The 23,467-nt window shown below is 37.2% G+C and overlaps 1 long non-coding RNA gene across 1 annotated transcript; it reads left to right on the top strand.

Annotated features, from left to right (window-relative positions):
• The first annotated feature begins 1,750 nt into the window (after nucleotides 1-1,750).
• On the top strand, nucleotides 1,751-21,937 carry LOC134285282 (uncharacterized). Its single transcript, XR_009996264.1, has 2 exons — nucleotides 1,751-2,009; nucleotides 20,751-21,937. It is a non-coding gene; the product is annotated as an uncharacterized LOC134285282 (long non-coding RNA).
• Nucleotides 21,938-23,467: the final 1,530 nt, after the last annotated feature.

Below are 23,467 nucleotides of genomic sequence, written 5' to 3'. Positions count from 1 at the left end.
CAACTAAAAAGCAAGCATGTGTCAAATTCGTGCTGTCAGTCATGCTGTCAGTGCATTTCGATGCACTTTAGTGTCAAAGTGACGTTGCAATTAGCGAATGGCATTCGCTCGTTGCAAAGTAAGCATTTTGCAACGAGCAAACGGCCGCTGTATAGAGTCCACCCAGGTAACCAATAAGCACTGTTATAAGCGTTATATAGGCCGTTGACCAGCTTTCCAGTGCCAACAAGCTCTGTAAGAGGTTTCCAAATGCTTACAGGCCCTGTCAATCGTTAGCCCTAATATAGGCCGTATATCGGTATATAACGCTAACTTGTAGTGCTTGTTAACCCTGTGCCTTCAAGTCGAATAAGAGAGCTGTCAGTGTTGTTGAACGGCTTAAACTATCTGACAATCGTGTCAATCGAAACTGATTTCAACCAAAACAAACTGTGAATGAAGTTCAGCGGAAAAGATAGAAAACAAAAATTTTTAGCGAATACCACCGCATTCAATCGACCACGTATGTTGCTGTTTCCCTAAAAGCTGGAATTGCGATTCCTAAATGGTCTATTCGTTAAAAAACGAAATACAGCTCAAATTTATCCTCTACATGCTACGGATTCGCCTCCTCTATCTCAAACCCGCAAACCCCACTAGAACATAATCATGTTTGTCTCCGGACAAAGCAACGATGGTGATCTCTCAATTTCCATCAGCTTCTCACTCGGTTTCGTATGAAACTGTTTCCTCGGCCGATGCTACTGAACGGAATCTAATGCATTAGATTACAACATCATGATGTTGAAGATTCGTCTGCTTTAAATACGGGTTTAAGAAAGCGAAATCCTTGATGCGTTGGTGGAGCAGATGGGAAGCTTGGTGCGAATCGACTTAAGAGGACCTTGAGGACATCGACTGGAATCTGGATGGAGCAGCAAAAAAAAATCGACAGAAGCATAAGATGCCAGAAAAAGACAGAAGATAAACAAGTCATTTTATTTTATTTTTTTCTTTCTTTTTTGACCCACTTTTGACAGCTATCTCTCTCAGAGACTCGGTACGGTGGGTTGGAGTAGGCCGTATATCAGCCGAATAATACGCCAAAAGTGGCTTTTGAGCAGCTCTATTGGAGGATATAGAACCTATTAGCTCTGTTAATCATGTTCTATATTCGACTATAGAGCTGACTTAATGCTATTTTTACGGCTTAATGGTTACTTGGGCAGTAATACTCCTAAATCTCTTACTTTGGTTTGTCTTGGTTTGGTTCAATACCCAGCATTTATACTCTCAGATTTATACCATGCAGGCTTTTTAGACAAATGCATCAACCTCGCGTTAAAATTCTATTAAATCTGCCTTGTTCGATATTTCCATGTTCCATAATTTCATATCATTAGCATAAATCAGAACTCTTAGACAACGTGATTTATATGTTACAACTTTACGCACGTGATTTTAAATCTTTACTAACATCGACGCATAATCGGCAAAATTTTCTCAGTTCTCAATTTCACATGTTTAAAGATTGATAGATCAGTCACGCAATCGTATATAGAATAGAAATTATAAGGTCCAGTCATTAATAGCATTCAAATCTCCCCACCAGCCAATGTTCTTTTTCATATCTAGATGTTGTTGAGCTTTCGATGCACTGAAGCTCCTGCATCATGAGCTTTCATAGCATTTCTTTTCGCTTGGTAACGGAGAGCACCGCCATGCTGCTACCAATGGTGACTAAAAGCGTGATCGCGCGGGGGGAGTGCAACACCAAAGACTACGCTGATCGCGACTGGGTTTATTTTGTTGTTTTATGTAGAGGTTTTAACTCTCTTCTCACGTTGGCGCTGTCATCGCGCATTCCACTAAACTGCTCAGTTTGTTTCAGGTGGTCGCGATCGTCGGACGCGGAGTGGCAAAAGTGTGAAGACCGCGAGCGCGCGCGAGTTTTAGTGAGAGTTGACATCAGCACAAAAGGCAAAAACGCAACTTGGTGGTGGTGTTGTGTCGACAAGGTTGGAATTTAGGTGAAGCCCACAAAATCTATAATTCTGTGCTCATTTCTGGTGAATCTCGGCAGGCTGGGAAAAGATCTTCAACCAATTCAGCAGATTTTAGTGATCAACGACTTGAAAGTTGGTGTGATAAGGCTTTGTTATTGTATGAGGGGATGGTGAAACATATTCCAGCAGCTCTGTGCGGAGGTGTCATATCGGAAGAATACTGTGGCTTCTGACGGCATAAATTTACAGCGCTCAAGTTCAACTTCTCGGATTCGCTTTTACATTTGTCACTTTATTTACTGGATGTGAGTAGGCGTTGTTCTTGGCGTGTGGATCGAAGGAACATGTTTGGAGGCTAAGTATTACCATTTTGGGGAAGCGGATGGCATTACGTACAAATGAACCACAGCAAAGTCGTCACGGTTGAGTGAATAGGTTTAAAATATTTGTGCAAATAATAATGCATTCATTTCATATGGAGTGCGCGGAGCATTCGAAACGGAGACCTTGAGTTTTTTTGTTGTCTTTCAGTGACCGACGTCAACCAACGCTCTGCTTGAGGTTTCTTCTAGGAGTTTATTGATTTCCGATTTCTGCTTACTTCCGCACTCGATGGTAAATATATTTTGAGTAATCAAGTATCTGACTTGACTTGACTCACTTATTTTTTATTTTTATTTTTATAACCAACGTTCTAAAATACTTGAATCTAAAATATTTCTATAATACTTGAATTATCCAATACTATATGTATGTCAAATTCAAATGTGAATAATCTTATGAAATCCTATGGTTTCATATGGGTGTATCTACAATGCTCGATTTCTATTATTCGATTTTCTTTTTGGTTAATAATTCCTTTATTGAAATGGACTGACAGATTACCCGAGCAAAGTTTCCGTGAATTGGGATTGAATCGACTGTATGGTACAATTAACTATTTTTGGCTACGCAGTCATAAAATGAACAACCGACGTTATTTATTTGCCCAACGTTTCGACACGGGGTTTGTGTCTTCCTCAGGAGGTAAATCTTTGTGTCGTTATTTGTCCTATGTTTCGTCTAACTATAACTGTCGGATCACGCTGTTTTTGGTACATGACTTTAAAATTTCTAATTTTTCTCGCACAACTTGTACTGGCAATGGCGAAAGTTTGCGCCATTGCCAGTACAAGTTGTGCGAGAAAAATCAGAAATTTTAAAGTCATGTACCAAAAACAGCGTGATCCGACAGTTATAGTTAGACGAAACATAGGACAAATAACGACACAAAGATTTACCCTCTGAGGAAGACACAAACCCCGTGTCGAAACGTTGGGCAAATAAATAACGTCGTTTGTTCATTTTATGACTGCGTAGCCAAAAATAGTTAAGTTTCCGTGAATATCATTGGCATTTTTCGAAGGTAGTCCGTGACATTTACCTTAAATATTCGAAAAATAGCATTTTTTCCGTGACTTGCTCGCAGAACTGGTCTAGCCGCACAAGTTTTTCATGTACATACTATATTCTCAGGATCAGCTTCTAAAATGAGCTGCAGGTGGTTGAATTTAGATATGACGAAATGAAATTATCAGCACTGAGTATAAGTTATTATTGAAACTGTTCACATCACATAAAACAAAGTCCAAACAGATGAAAAAAATATGCGAAACTGTTACCGTTCAACAGCACAATTGTGCTGGCTCGTCACGAAAGGGATATATAAATTTATAGCCAAGGATATCCCTAAAAATTTTGTCGAAGTCTGCGAAATAATCCGACGCTCGTGTTAAAAGGTAAAATTTTGGTTGGTATTACTTGTCTAATCAGCAATTTTTTGGTGCTATTAAATAATAATTATAACAGCACTAAAACCTTAATTTACGTCCAAGTCCCAACTATCGCTTCCCCATTTTACGATCTAACATTTGAAGGTGCTTCTTAAATTGTACGTCTTAAGCAGTACTTCCACCAGCACTGTACAATAGGGCATTTCAGTCTTCAAATATGTTAAAAATTCAAAGCTCCCATATGTTCATTGCAATTCTTTTTGCAAAACTAGAGCCCTGTCAAATTTTCAGACATTTCGGTGCTGATTTAATGATGGCCCAAAAGCAAAATAGGTTTATATGGGAATTACTATGGAGAATCTTCCAAAAAGGTTCTCCACGCTGTAGAGCATTAACACAGTGCACAATGGTCCACGAACCAGATTAATACGAGGAAGGATGCATTCAGCGCCTTCAAATGATTTTTTTAGACAGATATGGCCTTCAACAAAGTTGTCCCTAATAATAAGGCCCTCTTTCCAATGTGCATAAAAATTAGGGTGGTCCATATTTTCAAAAAAAAAAGTTGGAAACCAAACTTTTTTTTATTTGCATGAATAACTATATACATTCTTCGGAAAAGTTGTAGATCTATTGATTTTGAGCAAGTTTGCTGAAGACACTTTTTATGTAGCTTTAAAATTGATCGATCTAGAGGTATTTTTCTGAATTAGCTTAGGGTGGTTCAAGAAAAACTGATTTTCTGGCATTAACCTATTCAATTTCAATTTTTCATCAAAGTCGCCCGGGAAACACTGGTAGAGCATTTGAAGACGCGTCGTTTCGTGCGCTGAGATGGTCGTTATCTCTTTTGGTTCAATAGTTACAGGTTACAGGTTTTTTTTTTAATCATAGCTTTTTGAAATTGTGATATGACGGGTTGGGGCAAGCATAAAAAATATTTTTTGCCCACATTCAAAAGAAGAAATGTTGTTATAAAACATACTTGAAAAGTGCTTATTTTTTCAAGAAAATTAGCAATTTCTTCTGAACGAAATGGCGTAGCAACATTCTCCGCCCACAAAAATGTGCGTTTTTTAGCTTTAAAAATGGTTTTTAGACAACTTTGATGAGAAATTTGAAACAAAAACGATAAAGCGTTTAAATTGTTTTGACAAATTTGGAGCATTTTCCCATAGTTTTCATAGGGTGACGCTAGAACAAATCGTTTTTCCGCTCGCAAGTAATTAATAAGTAATTAATAAGTGCTCCATAAAGCGCAAAATCTAAAAAATATTTTTATTTTGCATCCACAATTTTTGTGCTAGAGAAATTGACGTGATCTTCAATTTAAAATCATTTATTTTTGACACATTTCTCTTGGGGTGGGTCATCGTTGTATGGTAAAATTAAAAATTGATCAGATTTAATCAGATAATAGTTTTAAGATGCCGTGAGCCATGATGTAGTGGCCACACGTTCGCTTCATAAGCGAATGGTCGGTCATGGGTTCAATCCCAGCCCCGGCCCTTGCAATTTTTCGCCAGTTGCTTTCTCAACCCCGCCAGGTGACACCTGACACCTGAGCTCATAGTTTGACGGACCCGCATAATTGGATATCGGCGATCAATAATTCATAATGTACATCCAATCGAACTGCAAAGGAACAACAGCCACGCATCAACATCATCGTGCTCATCATTCTATCTATCATAGACGGGTGAAAGCATATATACTTTTTATCATTTTTCTTGAAAGTTGCGAAAAATTGCCGTATACCATATAATCGATGACGTGAAAGTCTAGCCCAGAATGTGTCGAAAAACTTTGTTAGGAACCGCAAAGTGATCCGGCACATGTGGAAAAGTTATAGCCTTGGCAATTCTAGCCTGTTCGCTGAATCTCTTGTTTCATATTCCCAGAAGCTAAGCTTTGAAATAAAACACCGACTTCGGTAATGTTTTACCGAAATCTCAACCGTTAAGTTTGTGTTACAGGAAAAATTCGGTAATGCTTGCAACTTTTACTGAACTTCCCTAGAGTTTGACAGATAAACGATAAGATCTTACCGAAATTTGGTATTTTTTTTTACAGAATTTCGGTAAAAACCCGTTACCGAACGCTCAGCAGTTGAGATTTCGGTAAAAAAAAATACCGAACGGTGAAAATATAAGCAAAATCGATTAGGGGTAGGCGGGGCATTATGGACACCCGGGGCAGAATGGACACCCTCAATATTTTGAAATATGCGAACTTTTTTGAACTTTTAATGAATGGAGAATATAGTCCATTTGTCTAAAACGTAGTTTCAGGAAATAAACATTCGAAATTAAAATTACACTTGACTTTACATGAAAAAGTTCCGTCCTCCGTTTTTTGTACATGGAAATTATAATTTTCACACCATCTAAAATAAGATTTAGTGATTAATTTATTGCAGGTCGATTAAAACCTGATATTTCTAGAACACATGCAAGTAGTTTTGCAGCATCTGCATGCTTAACATGTTTATATTTTCTTCTTTATTATATCAAAAATCATGTTTGAAAATATCTTCTGCTGCCGGGGCAAAAAGGACACTCACCTTTTTGAAAGAAGCGACAAGGGAAAAATATAACCTAAATCACAAACCAACCAAATTCTTCGATTTCAGTATATTTTCGATTAAATGTTCACTATAGTAGACATAGGGTGAAACAAATTGGTCGAAAAACGACAGTGAAAAATAGTTGTTCTAGGCACAGCTGTACATGCCGACAAAAACGAAGCTTTATCCAAAACAGCCTAAATTTAAATTAACTGAACAAAAATGGACTACTTCGGCGTATTATTCATCCATAATAGTTGTTTTGTAATGAAATTACTTTATAGGTGTAAATAATGTACGAAATTCGTAAAAGTCTCATGGTGTCCATATTGCCCCATGGGGGTGTCCATTCTGCCCCGTATGCTTGAAGACGGTCATGAAAAACTAACATTTTTCAAAACATTTTTTGAAGTGGATAAATCATTTTTCTTCGTGAACATTCTTATGCAATAGATGCTAAATAGACTTTAAAAGGATAGGGGGATTAGGGGCATAATGGACACCCGGGGCGAAATGGACACCCCTGTTTTTGCCGAAACCGTTGACGTTTATGTAAAACTTTCAATGCATAAGTGTAAAGGAACAAGTCATTGTTCTATTTATCAAAAGTACCATTTATATTCCTTTAAAATAACCAAAATATCATTGAAATTGAAGTATGTTTTTCATATGGTGAATTTCTTATAATTTCGAAGCAGCAGCAAATAAGGTATTACGAGTGATTGAGTGTGTCCACCATACAAACAAGTGAATTTTTAGCTTATCTACATGTATTCGCAGATTTAGCAATGGATGCAGTATTACATTTTTGATCAAAACTTTCTCAAAATAGCAATTTCAGTGTTGTAGTCTATTCGGGGCAAAATGAACACTGGCAATTATGAATGGATGTACGCGCGTTGCATACTGTTAGGCGTTTTAGAGAGTTTGAAAAAAATCAATCCGATTGTTTTAGCCTAAAATTTATTTAATTAACTTTGATGTTATGTAAACTCGTCTAAGATGGAGTATTATATCTGTGGTATTGATTTCCGTTGGCAAATTACTTAACTGGTCAATGTAACTAAAGAATTAGCATAAAACATGCAGGGGTGTCCATTATGCCCCGATGGGTGTCCATTTCGCCCCGTACCTTTCCGGCCAGCCCTAAAAAACACACGGTTTTCAATTCATTATTTCTTCACAATAATGACATTCTACCAGCTGTAAATGATTGAAATACGTAAGGAATAAGTTAAAGTTGTAAGCCAACTGATAATATGTTAAGTTTTTGTCGGTTATACAGGTCTAACATGCTCATATGCTTAGGGTGTCCATTATGCCCCTAATACCCCTACATGTATCAAAAAACTAAACTTTTTTGACATCTTGCCAGGTAAAGTTGGCAAAAACCTTAGGGTGTCCATATTGCCCCGCCTACCCCTAAGTACTGTGGGCGCTCAGCAAGCTTGAAGTTAGTATGGAAAAACTTGACTAAACGTATGTAGAAATACCCAGTTTAAAATGTTTCCCGCTTTTGTTTGACAACTTGTTATTTCGGGCTTGATCATTGTCTCTATTCCTGGTATCGGGTACACTTTTATTCTTTCTCCTCTTTATTTCCTTCTCTTCTGCAAGTTTCCCCTACTAACTTCTTTCCAACAAACTCCAAACGCCCTCAACGCCGGACGACGCCTCCCACTTTCTTATTCTTCTAATCCTATTTTATTCGCCTCATTTATCTTCTTCTTCTGGGTCCCGTGAACTGCCAATTTACACACTAGTCAAAAACCAATTTGTTCATATCGTTTTCCATATTTTTACTGTTTTGAACAATTTTCACTTTAATAACTATTACATATATAGTTGCGTATGATTCTATTTTCACTATAAACGTGGAGCGGACCTGGTGTGGTGGTTGGAACACTTGACTATCACGCCGAGGACCTGGGATCGAATCCCACTCCCAACATACTCACAAAATGTGGGTTCTTCCTTCGGAAGGGAAGTAAAACGTGGGTCCCGAGATGAACTAGCCTAGGGTTAAAAATCTCGTTAATACAGACAAAAAAATATTTCCACTATTTCTTGCAACTGCACACTTTGAAACCATTGAGAAACTTGTGAGAAAAAAAGGATCCCATGATATCCGAGGTTTCGAAAAACAGCGAATTTCGTCTGATTGTTATATTATGATAATCGTATTTGTAGAGCTTGGGCTTGATTGACCGCCGCTGGATGCTACTCCAGTATCGCCAGACCAGCTACACTCACAAGGACCCAATGAGATATCTGCTGGGCACTAGCAGGCATCTTCAGTGTATGAGCCTGCCACGTCAGGTTGCAGGTCAATGTGGGGAAGGGGAAGGAAGTTATGATTGCAATCATTTGTATCCACGTCAGACCGAATGCGTCTGGACAAATTCATGCGAATGTCGGATTGTTGGTAGGATATGGTTTGCACATTGGTGCGTGGATGCCAGTCAGTACACGTGTGACAAAGAATTGGCAAACTCTTATTTGTACATGTTTGCCACTCGAGTACTGATCGGAATTGCAAACATGACCAAATATTTGCTATTTTGACTTACTTTGAAAGTGTTTAATTTGTCATGTATGCAAATATTCGCCATGACAAAGTTAGGCAAATATTTGCACAACAATGTCATTTAAAATTTATTTGGTCACTACACGCACGGGCACGACAAATAAAGTTGCCAAAATTGCGAAATATTTGCACATTTGGCAAAGCGTGTACTGAAGGCTTTGCTCTGCAAATCAGAGCACCGTTGAGCTAAGAAAGCAACGTCATCAGCCAGTTCGATATCATTTAGATGCTCCATGGTAATGGGCTGCCACAGCAACCCACGATTTGGTACACGATCAATCGCACCTACCAGGATCTCTTAGATTACGATGATTGGTCATCTATTGACCCGTGGAAGCATGAGTTAGGAACTTGTGAGGGCGAGAGCTATGTTGGACGCTCCTTGCCGAAATTCCAAATCACTACTTTGCAGCAATTATGAAGCGGAAGTTCGGAAATCAATAGTAATCCAGTAGGAGGAGGTAAATCTATACAGGGTGTTGGGTTCGTGAGTGCAAACTTTTTAAGGGGTGATAGAGGACCTTCCCGTGCTGGCGCATCCATGTCTTCTGCTGCTTTGGTCCTCCGAGCCAACGTTCTCTGAGCCATTCGGATGTTTGTCGATGTGCTGCTTTCACTTTTCAATCAATCACATGATGTTCCTGTCCTTATCCATGAATATTATTGTAAAGGATGTACTGAATCAAATTGCGCCACGGAAACTAATGTATAACTTTTGATTGCATGCATCAAAATGGTTGATTTTTTAACCAATAATAGCCCTTTTAAACAATGACTGTAGAACTGCTCCGATTCCTAATAAAATTTGACATAAGGGGCCGTCCATATACCACGTGGACAATTTAGAGGGGTCTGAGAAAAGTCCACGCTTGTCCACGGAGAGAGGGGTGGGGGTTTGTCAAATGTCCACGTGGACAATATTGATTTAAGAAAAAAAAAAAGATTCATCAGTGTAACAAATATTGATGTGATTCTACTTCATGACAGTTAGACAGTTATCTATTATATTATTTTTATTAAATAACTTGTTTTTAGTTCGCGACGGCTACTCAACTCAAAGGATAAAATCATTACTTTAAAACCAATTTTGAAATTATAATGGCAACATTCTTGAAAAATTGCCAGGATTTTGAATTGTCTAGTGTCTAAAATTTTCGTTGAAATTCTATACACAGAAAAAACTGTTGTGTAATATTACATCTGTACTGCTGCAGCCCGATTAAAACGTCGGTTGCATGAATATTACACAGGACGATGTACACATAAGAACAAAAGATATTACATCAAAACGAGGTAATCGTATATATAGGAATCGTGATTACATTGATTACACTAGTTTACAAAATAAAATGAAAGTCGTGAACTTCTGTCAACGAATTGAAGTACAATTTAGTGCTGATTTCGAATCCGTGCTTCAAAAAGTTTACAGTAGAGCAGTTTTTAAGTTTTAGCTTAATATCTAGTTTTAAAACGCCCTCAACGCCGGACGACGCCTCCCACTTTCTTATTCTTCTAATCCTATTTTATTCGCCTCATTTATCTTCTTCTTCTGGGTCCCGTGAACTGCCGCTACTTTTGCCTGTCCACTAGTATGGGACAAATATTAAATCCTCGCTCCAGTCGACTTTTTAGATCCCATTTAGGTCCCATATGAACTGTACAAAATTTCAGCGCAATCGGTGAAACTATAATTTAGCGCAAGCGGTTCAAAGTTTACATAGGATTTACTATGGGAAAAGTAACACTTTCAAACAAAAAATCCCAGAGGTCGCCCCTTGTCTCCTTAATTCAAATCGATCAACGCTTCTTGTAGAAAAATCATTTATGAAACTTTCCTTCGAAGACCTCAAAACAATTGGATGCTTGTGGAAAAAGTTATTGATTTATTACCGATTAGTGATCCAACGAACGGCTTTTTGTTTTGTTTTATTAGCAGCACTGTAGATGCTGCCTTGGCTGCTGCTGTTTCTGGGGGTGGTGATGCCTCCCGCCACCCCATGCAACAACGGCAGCAGCAGTGCTGCTGATAAAACAAAAAGCCGTTCGTTGGATCACTAATCGGTAATAAATCAATAACTTTTTCCACAAGCATCCAATTGTTTTGCTGTCTTCGAAGGAAAGTTTCATAATTGATTTTTCTACAAGAAACATTGATCGATTTGAATTAAGGAGACAAGGGACGATCTCTGGGATTTTTTATCTGAAAGTGTAACTTTTCCCATAGTAAATCGTATGAAAACTTTGAACCGCTTGCGCTAAATTATAGTTTCACCGATTGCGCTGAAATTTTGCACAGTTCATATGGGACCTGAATGGAATCTAAAAAGTCGACTGGAGCGAGGATTTATTTTTTCCATACAAGCGTGTACCATACTACTGTCCACTGGTCTAATCCCTCTTTCCTGGGCCAAGGAGCGAGCGATTCCCCTGAACACAGCCGAAGATCGTCCATAGAACGCGTCGTACGGAAACTACGAGTGCTTGCAGATCCTCCTCAATCATGGTTCATGCTTCGTGTCCGTAGAGGACCACAAATCTTATTAGCTTCCTGATCATGGTGCATTTGGTGTGGGGACGAATCTTTTTTGACCACAATTTCGTTCGTAGTAGACACGACTTCCTCCTGTTAGCCACAGGGGTCGCCTGTTAGCCTTGTGGATAAGGTTTTGGATCGCCAATCCGGAGACGGCGTGTTCGATTCCCGTTCCAGTCGGAAGCTTTTCACGACTTCCCTGGGCATAGTACTGTGGAAGTGCTCAAAGAACACTAAGTTGAAGTGAGGCATGCCAAGTTCCAGTTGGAACGTCGAGCCAAAAACGAAGAAGAACGACTTCCATTGATGATGCGTCTTCGTATTCCACGAAGGTCATGTCATTATTGTCGACCGTCAGTAAGGATCCCAGATAGATGAAATGCAGACCACAAATAAAATAAGCTTGGTCCAGTTCAAACATCAACTGCAAAATATATGCATGGAATGTGTTTAAATTTAAACTCATGCAGCGAGAGATTAAAATTGCACCAACAAACAAAATTCGGATGAATGTATTAGTTGCGAGAAGTGTGTGCAAGTACCTTGCTATGTATGACATTTTTGTTAGATCACTCATGCCAATTATCAGCAACACTGCGCGTGTACGCTGCAGATTGGTTCGATGATCATCAGCGATGGTAATGCATGGGACCGACGCTAGTACCTGTGCGATAATACATCGTTCCACAGTTGCCTGCACAGGCGATGTAGAAATACATATGGGAATCATAGACAAACAGGCATATTCTAATACTAATTAAATTTTAATAAGAAATTTGGACAATTTTGCTAATCCCACTGTCTTAATCCATGATAAATTCGCTCACAAAATATTTAATAAAAAAATCGGTTGGTTGATTTTTCGGTTAGTGATATGATTAGTAATTCAACTTTTGAGTGTGAACAATTAGCTTTAGTTAAAATGCACAAATACAAAAAAATTAAAAGAAAAATCAACTTTGGAAATTACGAATGAAATTTTGAATATTTCAATGTCTGACTTTTTTATTTTGATTAAACCTGCTAAATTTCCATTAGTTAATCTGTATAGTTTGCTTTTTTTGTGACTAGCTGTTCCGGTAAACATGCATGTTGCGTTTTATAGTATACAGCTCCATAGAAAAGTCCCCCGCCAATTAATTTGTATGAACCCCCCTCCCCTTCCAGAGATGACAGGATTTTTAGACACCGGCCACAAAAACCCCTGTATTGTGCATTTAGCACTAAATTGGTGTCTTCATTGACTTCCGCTGCCTTTCCTATGCGTTAAACATAACGTCGGAAGTAGTGCGCTGTATAGAGCATCAGATTTACTATACAGCGCACTACTTCCGACGTTATGTTTAACGCATAGGAAAGACAGCGGAAGTCAATGAAGTTACTTCTGATACCAATTTGGTGCTAAATCCACAATATATAAAATTTTATTTCGATCGGTTTTGTAGTTTTAGAATCCATAAGTGTCAGTCATATGTAAAAATAGATTTAACACTTAATTATATCTCACATGTTTGTTGTTTACACGAGTTCATTCCAAATTTAGCCGCGTAATTACTTTGGTTTTTATCCCATAGCTATGTTCGGTGCATCTGTCTGTGGTCCAAATTACCACCAACTCGATCATCCAACATTCATCCACGCAGTGCGCTGTTGTTGGTCGCCATCAGGCTACCTCGCGATGTCGTCGAACGAAACCTTCAAAAGCCCTAGATAGGAGCGATTCAGAGAGCAGCGATATATCGGCTTGGTGTTGCAGACATATGGCAGCGGCGGTAGCGGCGAGCTCATGAAACAGAAAACTGACCCCCATGTATGGCGAAATGACGAAAGCTATGTGTGGCACAGAGAGCAGAAGACCGTTTTTTTTTTGTTTTGTTTTGATAAATATATTACATCACTACTGTGCGACGCAGCAAGCGTGGAGATACACTGAACACCAGTTTTTGTTGATCATCACCAGAGCCAACCTAGATCAGAACAATAAAGTTCACGATTGTAATCAATTGGGTTGCTGAGATCGAGTTTTCGATCTGGAACCAGCTCAATAGTATTGAATAGTCCATGAGAGTTGGAAATACAACTCCAATTGAAAATGAAAGTGAATCTGTTCTGTTGCGAGTTGGGTTGTTCGCCGGGTGTATGAACCGATATATGATTCCATGCCGTCATTCATTAGCGACTTACGCCTATACCGACGAAAGCAACTCGAGGTGGGATCTTGAGCACTTGCTTTTCTTCTGTGAGTTTTTGGGCAACGAAGCATAACATAACGCTGCTGACTAGGTACATATTATAATTAGCTGTGGGCTGAAGAGTTGCTTCGACGGCAAGTCACTGATTAGTATTCTTTATGTATAGTTGAACGAATGTTTGATCGCTGCACGGTGGTCATCGTAAAGGGGTTGAGAACAAATTATCAAACACTAGTTTTGCGTTGTTCTTGGTTGTTTCTGACATGTAGAACATGAAGCTGTGTTAGCCTTTAACGAAACAATGTCGGAAAGTAGTGTGAGAAAACATTGAGCATCACAATTTTATGGTCCAATCAAGTAGCACGTATAGAGCTTCGCACTATCAACAAAAATGCGGAGAACAAATTTCTTCTTCTGTTACCGTAAACTTTTTGTCATCGTTGCTTATCCTTCAAGCACATGCTTAGCAGATATCTATTGCGGACATGCTAAGAGTTTCCTGGTATTGGGCTTCGCTGAGCTACTGTAACTCTATCAATGAAATAAAATACGGAGCTTTACAAAGTCACGTATTCATTACTTGGCCAGTTTGCATTGCTGTGTAAGTCAATTAGACTGGAAAACATATTAACCAAGAGAATATTTTTTTTACCCTGTGGTGAACAGTAAGTAGGTCTATAATAGTCTATTTAAAGTTATTTAGTGAACAAGTTGCAAAATGCAGGTTTTGACAGCACGAGTCGTAAATTTATCGAACGAGGCATGCCGAGTTGGATAATTATGACGAGTGCTGTAAAAATCGAGTTTTGCAAACATTTTTGCAATGACAAAATATTCATATTGGATCAAGCAAGCAGTGTTATAACCGTCATCATTTATCAAGCGTGGAAATCTGAAAACCAAGGTGGAAACTCGAGTTGTTGATCAAACAATTGCATTTTGATTCATATTGCAACCGAAATGAGTTGCATTACAAACCATAATGCAATTGTTTAGTGCAAAAAAGTAAGTCGTTTCGGTACCAAAACGGCAAGTTTAAATATAGACTTATAGTGCCGAGTTGCTTAAAATAAAATTAACCCCAAAAATTTCAAAGAGTGCCAAAATGTAGGCTGAAGCTGTGATTTCACTATACACCCGATTCTTGTTTTGCTGTAACTCAGTCAATTTTGAACCAATTGACTTGATTTTTCGTACACGGATAGTACTGCCTATGATCGCATATCAGTCCCATATTTGATAGGTTTCCTATTCATATGGGACAGTTATGTGATCATATGCTGAATACTAGTCGTGCCTACATGTATATAAAATTTCATGAGAATCAGTTCGAAATTGACTGAGTTATTGCAAAAAACGAGACCCGTGCAATAAAAAAAGAATCGGGTGTAGTCAGTTCGCGTATATTCAACCGTTGAAATCTCTGATGGTGTGGTAAGGCTTTATAGAGAAAGACAAGTGAAATCAAATGTGCAATCCAGATTATTGCCACACTGCATTCCAACAAAAAACAGAAACGTGCATTTATATATTTATTTGGGTACACCACTTTTGCACGAACAATGGCTCATCTGTCGTTTGAGCGAGGGTCAGCACGATCTTTCACCCTAATTTGAATTAAAATGGGTACACATAGGTACCCAGTTTGCATCCAACACCTGGGGCAGTAAAATTGTAACGTTTTATATTTTACTCTCTTCTTCGCATTGCGTCGTTTTTCGGCGATTGCAAGCAATCACCAATGCCGGTCGTCTGTGGGATACCTTTGAGACTCTCAAAAGTCCAAAGTAGCACAGACAGAAAGTCCATTGTCTGGCACGTCAGGTCAGTTTAAACTTAGAGGAATAATAACATTGGGGATGATTACTATTGACCAATCCAAATTCCTATGTGGTAGTGGTTTGTGTTCAGATTTCCCGTGTTAACCCGACTAGAGGATCATAACAAGAATATATCATAATTTTATCTCATTGTGATATGACTAACAAATTATGTTATAATTTTGTTATGACATGGGCTGTTTATTACTTTTTCGAACTAAATTATAACAAAATATATTATAATCTTTTGTAACTAATTTTGTTATAAATAATTTAAAACAAACTCTGTTAAAACTTTGTTATTTTTACAACTGAATAAAATGATTTGTTGGAAAAATAACACAATTATATCAGAATATGAAATAATTTTAATTTTTAAATGCATTACAAAAAATAAAAATAAAAATATTATGTATTCGTTTTTTGTTTGTTTTTTTTACTGCGCTAAATGCCGGAAGCGTATCCGAGTACTCTCAAAACTAAAACGTACTCTTATTTTTTCAAACTTTGAACCGATTTAAGTGAACTTCGACTCGTTAAAATAAGAAACTATTTTTATTATTGATAATGCGAATAGAACGGTTGGGTCATGCGGTATTACCAATAGTACATATTTTCTGGAACATGTCCTTATACTATTGAGCGGCCCAGATGCAAAGGGGTGTAAGTGACCATTTTGAGCTGAGCATATAAAAAAAACTTCAGATTTCAAGCTCTCAGGAACTTTTTTAAGATTATTTTTATGATGATTTGAAAAATTACAATATATCAGAGAAATTTCAGTTTATTTTTGAAACTCCATACATTTTGTATGGGATGGAAAAATTAATGAAAAACTTCAAACCTCATTTACTCAAAAGTGGGTTTTTTGTCACTTACATCCCTTTGTTTCTAACCCCCTCTATTCTAATATCGGAGTTGGAGTTAGCGTATTGAAAAGACATGGTCTCTCGGGAAACATGTTCCGTAATTATTACTTTAAAATCAATGAACACGTACTGTATAGTAGCAAAGGTTTATTGGCTGGGACTCTTATTCGATTTGCACATCTTCCGGCAAATCTTCCGGAATTAGATTTAAGTGCTATAAAAGCAACCCAAATAATTTTACAGTATTTGTGTATTATCTACATATATATCCCGCTTCAAGTTAGATTTGACAATAATGTTTACATCCGACAAGCCTTGTTGGTATACAAACAGTTTCTTTAGTACAGCTTCTAGCTGTAATGATATCGCATAACGGCCTTCAAGGCGCTGCTGGTTTGTGGATTTGTTAGTATTACGAATTGTACTATATAGTAGCAGATGTTTCGTTAAGGGCGGACGGGACGGTCGAGGAAATACCCGCCATTGCTCTGTGGCTACTAAGATGGTAATCTCAGATTCTACTTCATATTTTGCAACAAAAACCTATCATTGTGTATGCTCACTTGCAGTGCATATGCTGATTGGTTTTCAGCAGCTTCAGTGCAATAGAACTCGAGATTACCATCTTCAAAATCGCGAGGCAAATTGTTAGAAAGAGAGGCAAGATAGGAAAAATAACACGGAGTCCCGTTTCACCTTAATGGGAACTCCTATTAAGTTTGTTCAAGTTTTCACATCTTTTGGTATTCCCGTATTTGATATTTGCATTTCGAATGCCCACAGCAATAACTATTACTTAATTGATCTTCTTAACTTTATTGACTGACATCATATTGAGTAAAAAATAAAGGCATTACACCTTCTACAAATTTTATCAGACTCTTTCGTATTTATTATTTTACTCAATGCTTCAAATTCATTTTTTGGGTGAATATAGTATCATAGCTACTGATATGTTTAATCCAAGTTTTTCCTTCATTTTATATCCCAGTCCCGTTACGGTGCAAATTCCTAACACTTTTCCACGATTCTCAATTTTGACACGTAAAATGTCATAAAAAAAAAGATAACGATTCCCAATTCTTTTAGACTAACTTTTAAGCTTTTAGATTAACTAGAATTTGTAGCTTCAAAGCGTGAAATATCTACACGGAAAAAAGAAGAAACCTAAACATGAGTTTTTTTAAATCTCAAAATTGAGTAAAGATAGTTGTATTTGTATGTCATATGAACAGTACTGATATTCTAACTTCTAATTATAACGTCAAAAAGTACCGAACAGACTATGTATTAAGAAGTAATGGATGTTATTGAGCGTGAAGATAGAAAATACGGTACTAAATAATCCTAAACATTACAAATGTGAATGATAATTCTGCTCAATTGATCACTGCATTTCTCTATTGAAACTTTTTTTTATTACGACCTATTACACTAGTTTACAGCATTTTTGAACTCGGTAAGCTAATGATCGTTTTTGGTGTAGCATCATGCCCTGAGTTCAAAAACGCGAAGGAAAAAAATTACAGTAGAGCGGAAATTTTTTCGACTTTCCATACAAGGTTGATGATTTGAAATCGATTTTTGTTCTATTTTTAAGCAAAGTCGCTCACTTCACACATCTTATTCTACGTGATCAATGCTCTGATTCAGCTGAATTTTTTACTGTAACTCGCCTACATATGATATGTCAATTAAACGTTGAGAAAGAATTTTTAAATTGTTTTTTTCTTATTGAAAAAATACATTTCTTCATATATTTTTGAAAAATTTGCTAAAATTTAAGGAGATTGTCCCCAAAACTCGCCAATATTATGTATTTCATCAATCTGACGCAAAATCTGTATTCAGATGATCGAATGGTATTATATTCAGCTTTTAATTTATGGAAAAAGATTTGAAATTGGTTGAACAAAACGCAGAATATTTGAATTCTTTATAAATTCCATATTTTAAAAAGTTGTAAAACTCGATATTAAGCCAAAACTCAAAAACTGTTCTACTTTAAATTTTTTGAAGCACGGTTTGGAAATCAGTGCTAAATTATGCTTCAAAAATTTTGGTCGTTGACAGAAGTTCACGACTTTCGTTTTATTTTGTAAACTAGTGTTATCATTCGACCATATTTGCTTTGACATTATGTCAACTTTTTCATTGCTAAAAATAATCTAAATCTTAGAATAAAACCAAATAGCATCTGCAAAAGTTATCATATCAGCCTATGATATAATTGTGATCAATTAAAACAAAGCCACATTTTACCTTCGCTCATGTAGGTACGTGTATGATCGTCGGTCTCACATCGCGAAGAAAAAAAAAAACTAAATTAAATCATCTCCGTCCGTAATCACGACTACAGCAACTTTGACGCCGCCAGAAGGCACCCCATGACGAAGCCCAATCATAAATAGTCGACTGGCTATTTTTTCGTCGTTCTCTTTGTTCAACAAACGACGACGGGCCATGCGCACGCCACCACTGATATTAGTAATTCAGTGCGCATGTCTGCGCACCGCGATAGCGCTGTTGGTAAGGGAGAGAGGTTCATTGTTTGATCTTGCATTCAAATCTCTGTCTATTTTTGTTCTGCGACTGACAAACAAGAGATGGGGGAATAGTGAAACTTGCAATACGTAGAACCAGTAAAGCTTCTTTCGCCACTCACTTCAGGTGCTGTGATAGCCTCATTGGCAAAGGCGACTGAAAATTAACAATGGCAGGATTATTGGTTCAAATCCCGTCCGGGTTTGTAAGTTTTGAAATCGAAAGTTTTTTTTTATGTGACCTATTATTTTCTAAAAATAGAATAACACACTTAAAATAATTACCCAAAAATGAGTATAAAAATTTAGTTTTTACCCTAATTGAAAATATCAAACTGTATTATAATTTTGATATATTTTATCAAAAACTTAGAACAGGGCTTGATATATTTTTGATGTATTTGTAACAAACTCTGATACACTTTTGTTAGAACCCTTATGATTTTCAGTTAGAATTTTTGTTATTTTAACAACATCCTGCATCTAAATTATAACTGCCTATGTTAGAAAAAATCTGTGTAACATAATAACATATTATGATATAATTTTGTTATGATCGCCTAGTCGGGAATCTATCTGTAAGAACTTTGTAAACATCTTTTGTTCTCACGTATATGGATAGGCTTGCATTAGGTTTCGTGAGATAAAATTTGGAGAACTCAATGCGAAGCAGAAGTAAAAGCAAAGGAGCAAAGTGTTTGTTGTTTGTGCGTTACTTATTCCAGAGCCGGTGCAATCGGCAGATATTGAATAAGATTGACACAACCATCAATCATCCAATCATATTCTGCATACCTACTGGTACTGTAGGCTTCGTGGCCGTGCAGATAGCAGTGTCATCTGTTAAAGCGTTTCCTAATCCTCGGATTTCCGCTCTAATTGGAGTAAAGTTTTCGTTGAATGGTCTAGGTTGCCATCGAAACAATATTTTCCGGATGCACAGCAACATGATGCTTTGTCAATTCAAGCCTGTATTTACCAAACACCGTATCTAACAAAATTCACGGACGGAGAAAAACGAAAGGGAAGTTCGCTGTTCCCATAGCAACTCATACATTAAGCATTTCCGAATCGTGAAAATCCGGTTATTTTTTCACAAATTACCCCCAAAGGTGAGTGATACATGATGTCTTTAACAAAATTCAGCGCCTCATGAGAAAATCTCTTTTTTGTTTACATATGTTACATACGGTGTTTGGTAAAGTTAGGCTTGAATTATTGCATACACTATACAGTCAGATTACCCTTTTTGTATACCTTTGCCTTTATACTTAAACGCATTGTATCCTGTTCGCGCCCAGCACTTTGCTCACAAAGGATGCACGGCAACCCGGCTAGTCAACGTTGTTTAGCAACCGCAACGAGACCACGTCAGATCGCCATGCACGATTTAGATGTTATAATCATCCATTTATTTGAAACATAGTCTGTCGGAATTGGCGCACAAAAGTAGGACATTTTAGAGCACACTTCCTCCGGCCGGCCCTGACTTTCTGTTAATCTTCAAGTTGACCGACACGCTGACCTCTCCAAACCAGGACGCTCAGTGGTGCAAAATATCGTTGACGCGTGAAACCATAGCAAACAATCTAAGAAGCCGCCCGGCTTTGCCACGCACCACAGTCGCTATCATGGTTCGCGGAGGTGAACGGAATAGAATGGAATCCCCAATTGATCGTCCGATCGGCTTGGCGCGTTCCACCTATAAGCACTTCTTCACGCCTCCGATCGACACTCACGGTTATTTTTCAATATAATTGTAGAGAACACTTGATGAAGCGCTCGCCTGCCCAGAGATTTACCAATGAAGGTCAATTAAGCTTAATTGTAGGATGGATCTGATTTTTTTCCCTAATTTTCTTTCTTATTTCTCTCATCCACAGTGTCCTGCGACCCTATGACAATCAACATGTGAAAATCCAAGTGGGGCACGTGACACCCGATCTAATCGTGTTCATACCAAAAAGTTGATAAGTGATGAATGTGTGTGGGATGATTTGGAGCCAGAAGAAAAGTAAATTGTGAGTGCAGAGTGCCAGAAAAGAGAAATTTAATTTGATAGTTTAAGAAAGCAGGAGGGAGTGTAAACTGAATTAAATAGCGCTCCAAGCGGTGCTGGAGAGGATGATGGGGAACCCAAACTACGGTTACATGAGCCCGCCGTGGCAATTGAACGCGCTGAAAGCTACTTCATTGCTAATTGGGATGCTCTTCCTCTTGGGATCTATCAACAAGGTGAGTGGAAACTAACTGATAATTCAACTTGAGTGGGTTATACATATGTATCGAATGCAACCGAGGTACATTGTAAGCAGGTACATGATTTCTGATCGGTTTACTTGATGAGGCGTTTCATATGCAGAAACATATGTTTACGGTCAATTATTTGGATTAATTTAATTATTTTAGGTGCTGAGTTCTTCTATGTGGGGTTCTTGAATGCGGTGTTGTAAGGGAACTGCGCATATTAAAGCACTGCAGTCTTTATCGTGAAATAGTTGGAGTAAAACGTTAAAAAAAAATATTTTATATCAACAAAATATAATTTTTATCTAAACAATAATTATTTAAGTGTGTTTCAAAGTTTGTATTAAAAGTTTGAAAACAACAAAATAAAGGTATCGTATGAAATTTGATAGTTTGTATTTAAAAACATAGAAATAATACGTTGTTATATAACTTTTAACGACTTGTTCATTTTACCTCATCGATTGCCCATTTTACCCCCACCGATTTTTTTCACGCTATTTCTATGCACGTTTTGGTGAAGAAAATAATCAATGAAAACAATATTTTTTAAATGCAATCCATTTACAAGATTTCTAGAATATATCATTATCTTCCATGTTACTCGTAGAAGCCGATGGATTTTGCCGTATTTCCACTGGAAACGACCAAAATGCTTAGGTTGTCCACTTTACCCCCACCACCCCTACCTTATTTTGCTTGGTGCAACTTGGGCCGGAACACCCTTTAGTGGTCATGTGAAATTTTTCTTGCTACTAAAACTTTCATAGCAAAGCTTTGACCTACTTTCAAATAGGGAACCTCTATGGTGATAATTGGTACCCTGGATACTGAAAAAATACTTCGGATTTAGCAGATTAAAATTAATTGGATTAGATACAATTAATTTCAATCGTCTATTCGTATATATATATATATATATATATATATATATATATATATATATATATATATATATATATATATATATATATATATATATATATATATATATATATATATATATATATATATATATATATATATATATATATATATATATATATATATATATATATATATATATATATATATATATATATATATATATATATATATATATATATATATATATATATATATAGGTACATTTATATGTATGATTTTATCGAAAGAATCGAAGGGTCTTCGATTTAGATGAAAATTTTATCAGGTTGATTGTAATAAGCATGATCCTAATTGGCCCGCGAAATTGAAGTAATTTAAGAAATATTCTATCAAACGTATTATGTATTGCATATTGATCAACTTGATCGCTGAGTTAAATTTAATTTCTTTTATATTAAACTTGCTGTCCCAGCAAACGTTGTACTCAGTACTGCCTGCCTACTTTGTTTTTTGACATACAGCTCCTTAAGAAAGTCCTCATCAAATTCAATTGTATGGGAGCCCCCCTTTCCAGAGATAAAGCCAATGTCCATGCATCAATGGACGTACACATAGTTGCAGGAGTTCCAAAATGGCAGCCAGTATGGCGGTCAACCACTCATTTAACCCCTCCTTCCCTCGCCAGAATGATCGATGAGCACGGTAGTTGAGTTAAAAAAATCTTTAATAAAGCTGTCTGACCTGCTCAAAATACGCTGCGATTGCTTGTGCACGGAAAACTGATATAATTTCAAACGTAGTCTTCTAGACTGGAACGCGCATATTTGCTTCTGTTCATGTATTGCTGTTGTTGTAATTGATTTCACTCCACATTACCGTGATTGTCTCTCGATAAGAGAGGTACAAGCAAGGGTGCAAGGGAAGACAAGAGAGGATTGTCAAAAAATGTAAATAAAACACTAGGCAAAAATGGTTCGGTATACATCAGATTTTAAAATGTTTTTATGCATTTTGTGTCAATAAACCGACTGCATCAAAATAATGTATGCACAAATTTTAAACAAAAGGACTGCTAATAAAAATGGTGCAGTTTCGCAGAAGTTTTCATTCGAATCATTGACCAAGGTATATGTAGATCAATGTGCACTGCTGAGTGCTGGTTTGTTTGGTTTGAGTGTGTTGTCGGAAGAGGAATTTCAACGGGAGACAAAAGTAATGTCACAGAGAAACAGACGTCACACTCTATTCGCTTTCCATCGATAGCTTTTTAACGGTGGATTCAAATATTCAGCAGTTGGTCAGGGAAGATTCATTTATTACGTCCATAGTTTTTCGGGATTTCTAGACCCCCTCCTCCCTCTGTCACGCTATTTTCCTATACCTAATACACGTACTGTCACACTTTCATAGAACCCCCCCCCTTCCCACAAATGTTGGACGTAATTTTTGAACGTTTCCTGACCATTCGCGGCGCTGGCATCGTTTT

This window comes from Aedes albopictus, chromosome 1 (assembly GCF_035046485.1).
Source record: "Aedes albopictus strain Foshan chromosome 1, AalbF5, whole genome shotgun sequence".
In the NCBI taxonomy this organism is placed as follows: domain Eukaryota; kingdom Metazoa; phylum Arthropoda; class Insecta; order Diptera; family Culicidae; genus Aedes; species Aedes albopictus.
This window is presented reverse-complemented; position numbering and strand designations above follow the sequence as displayed.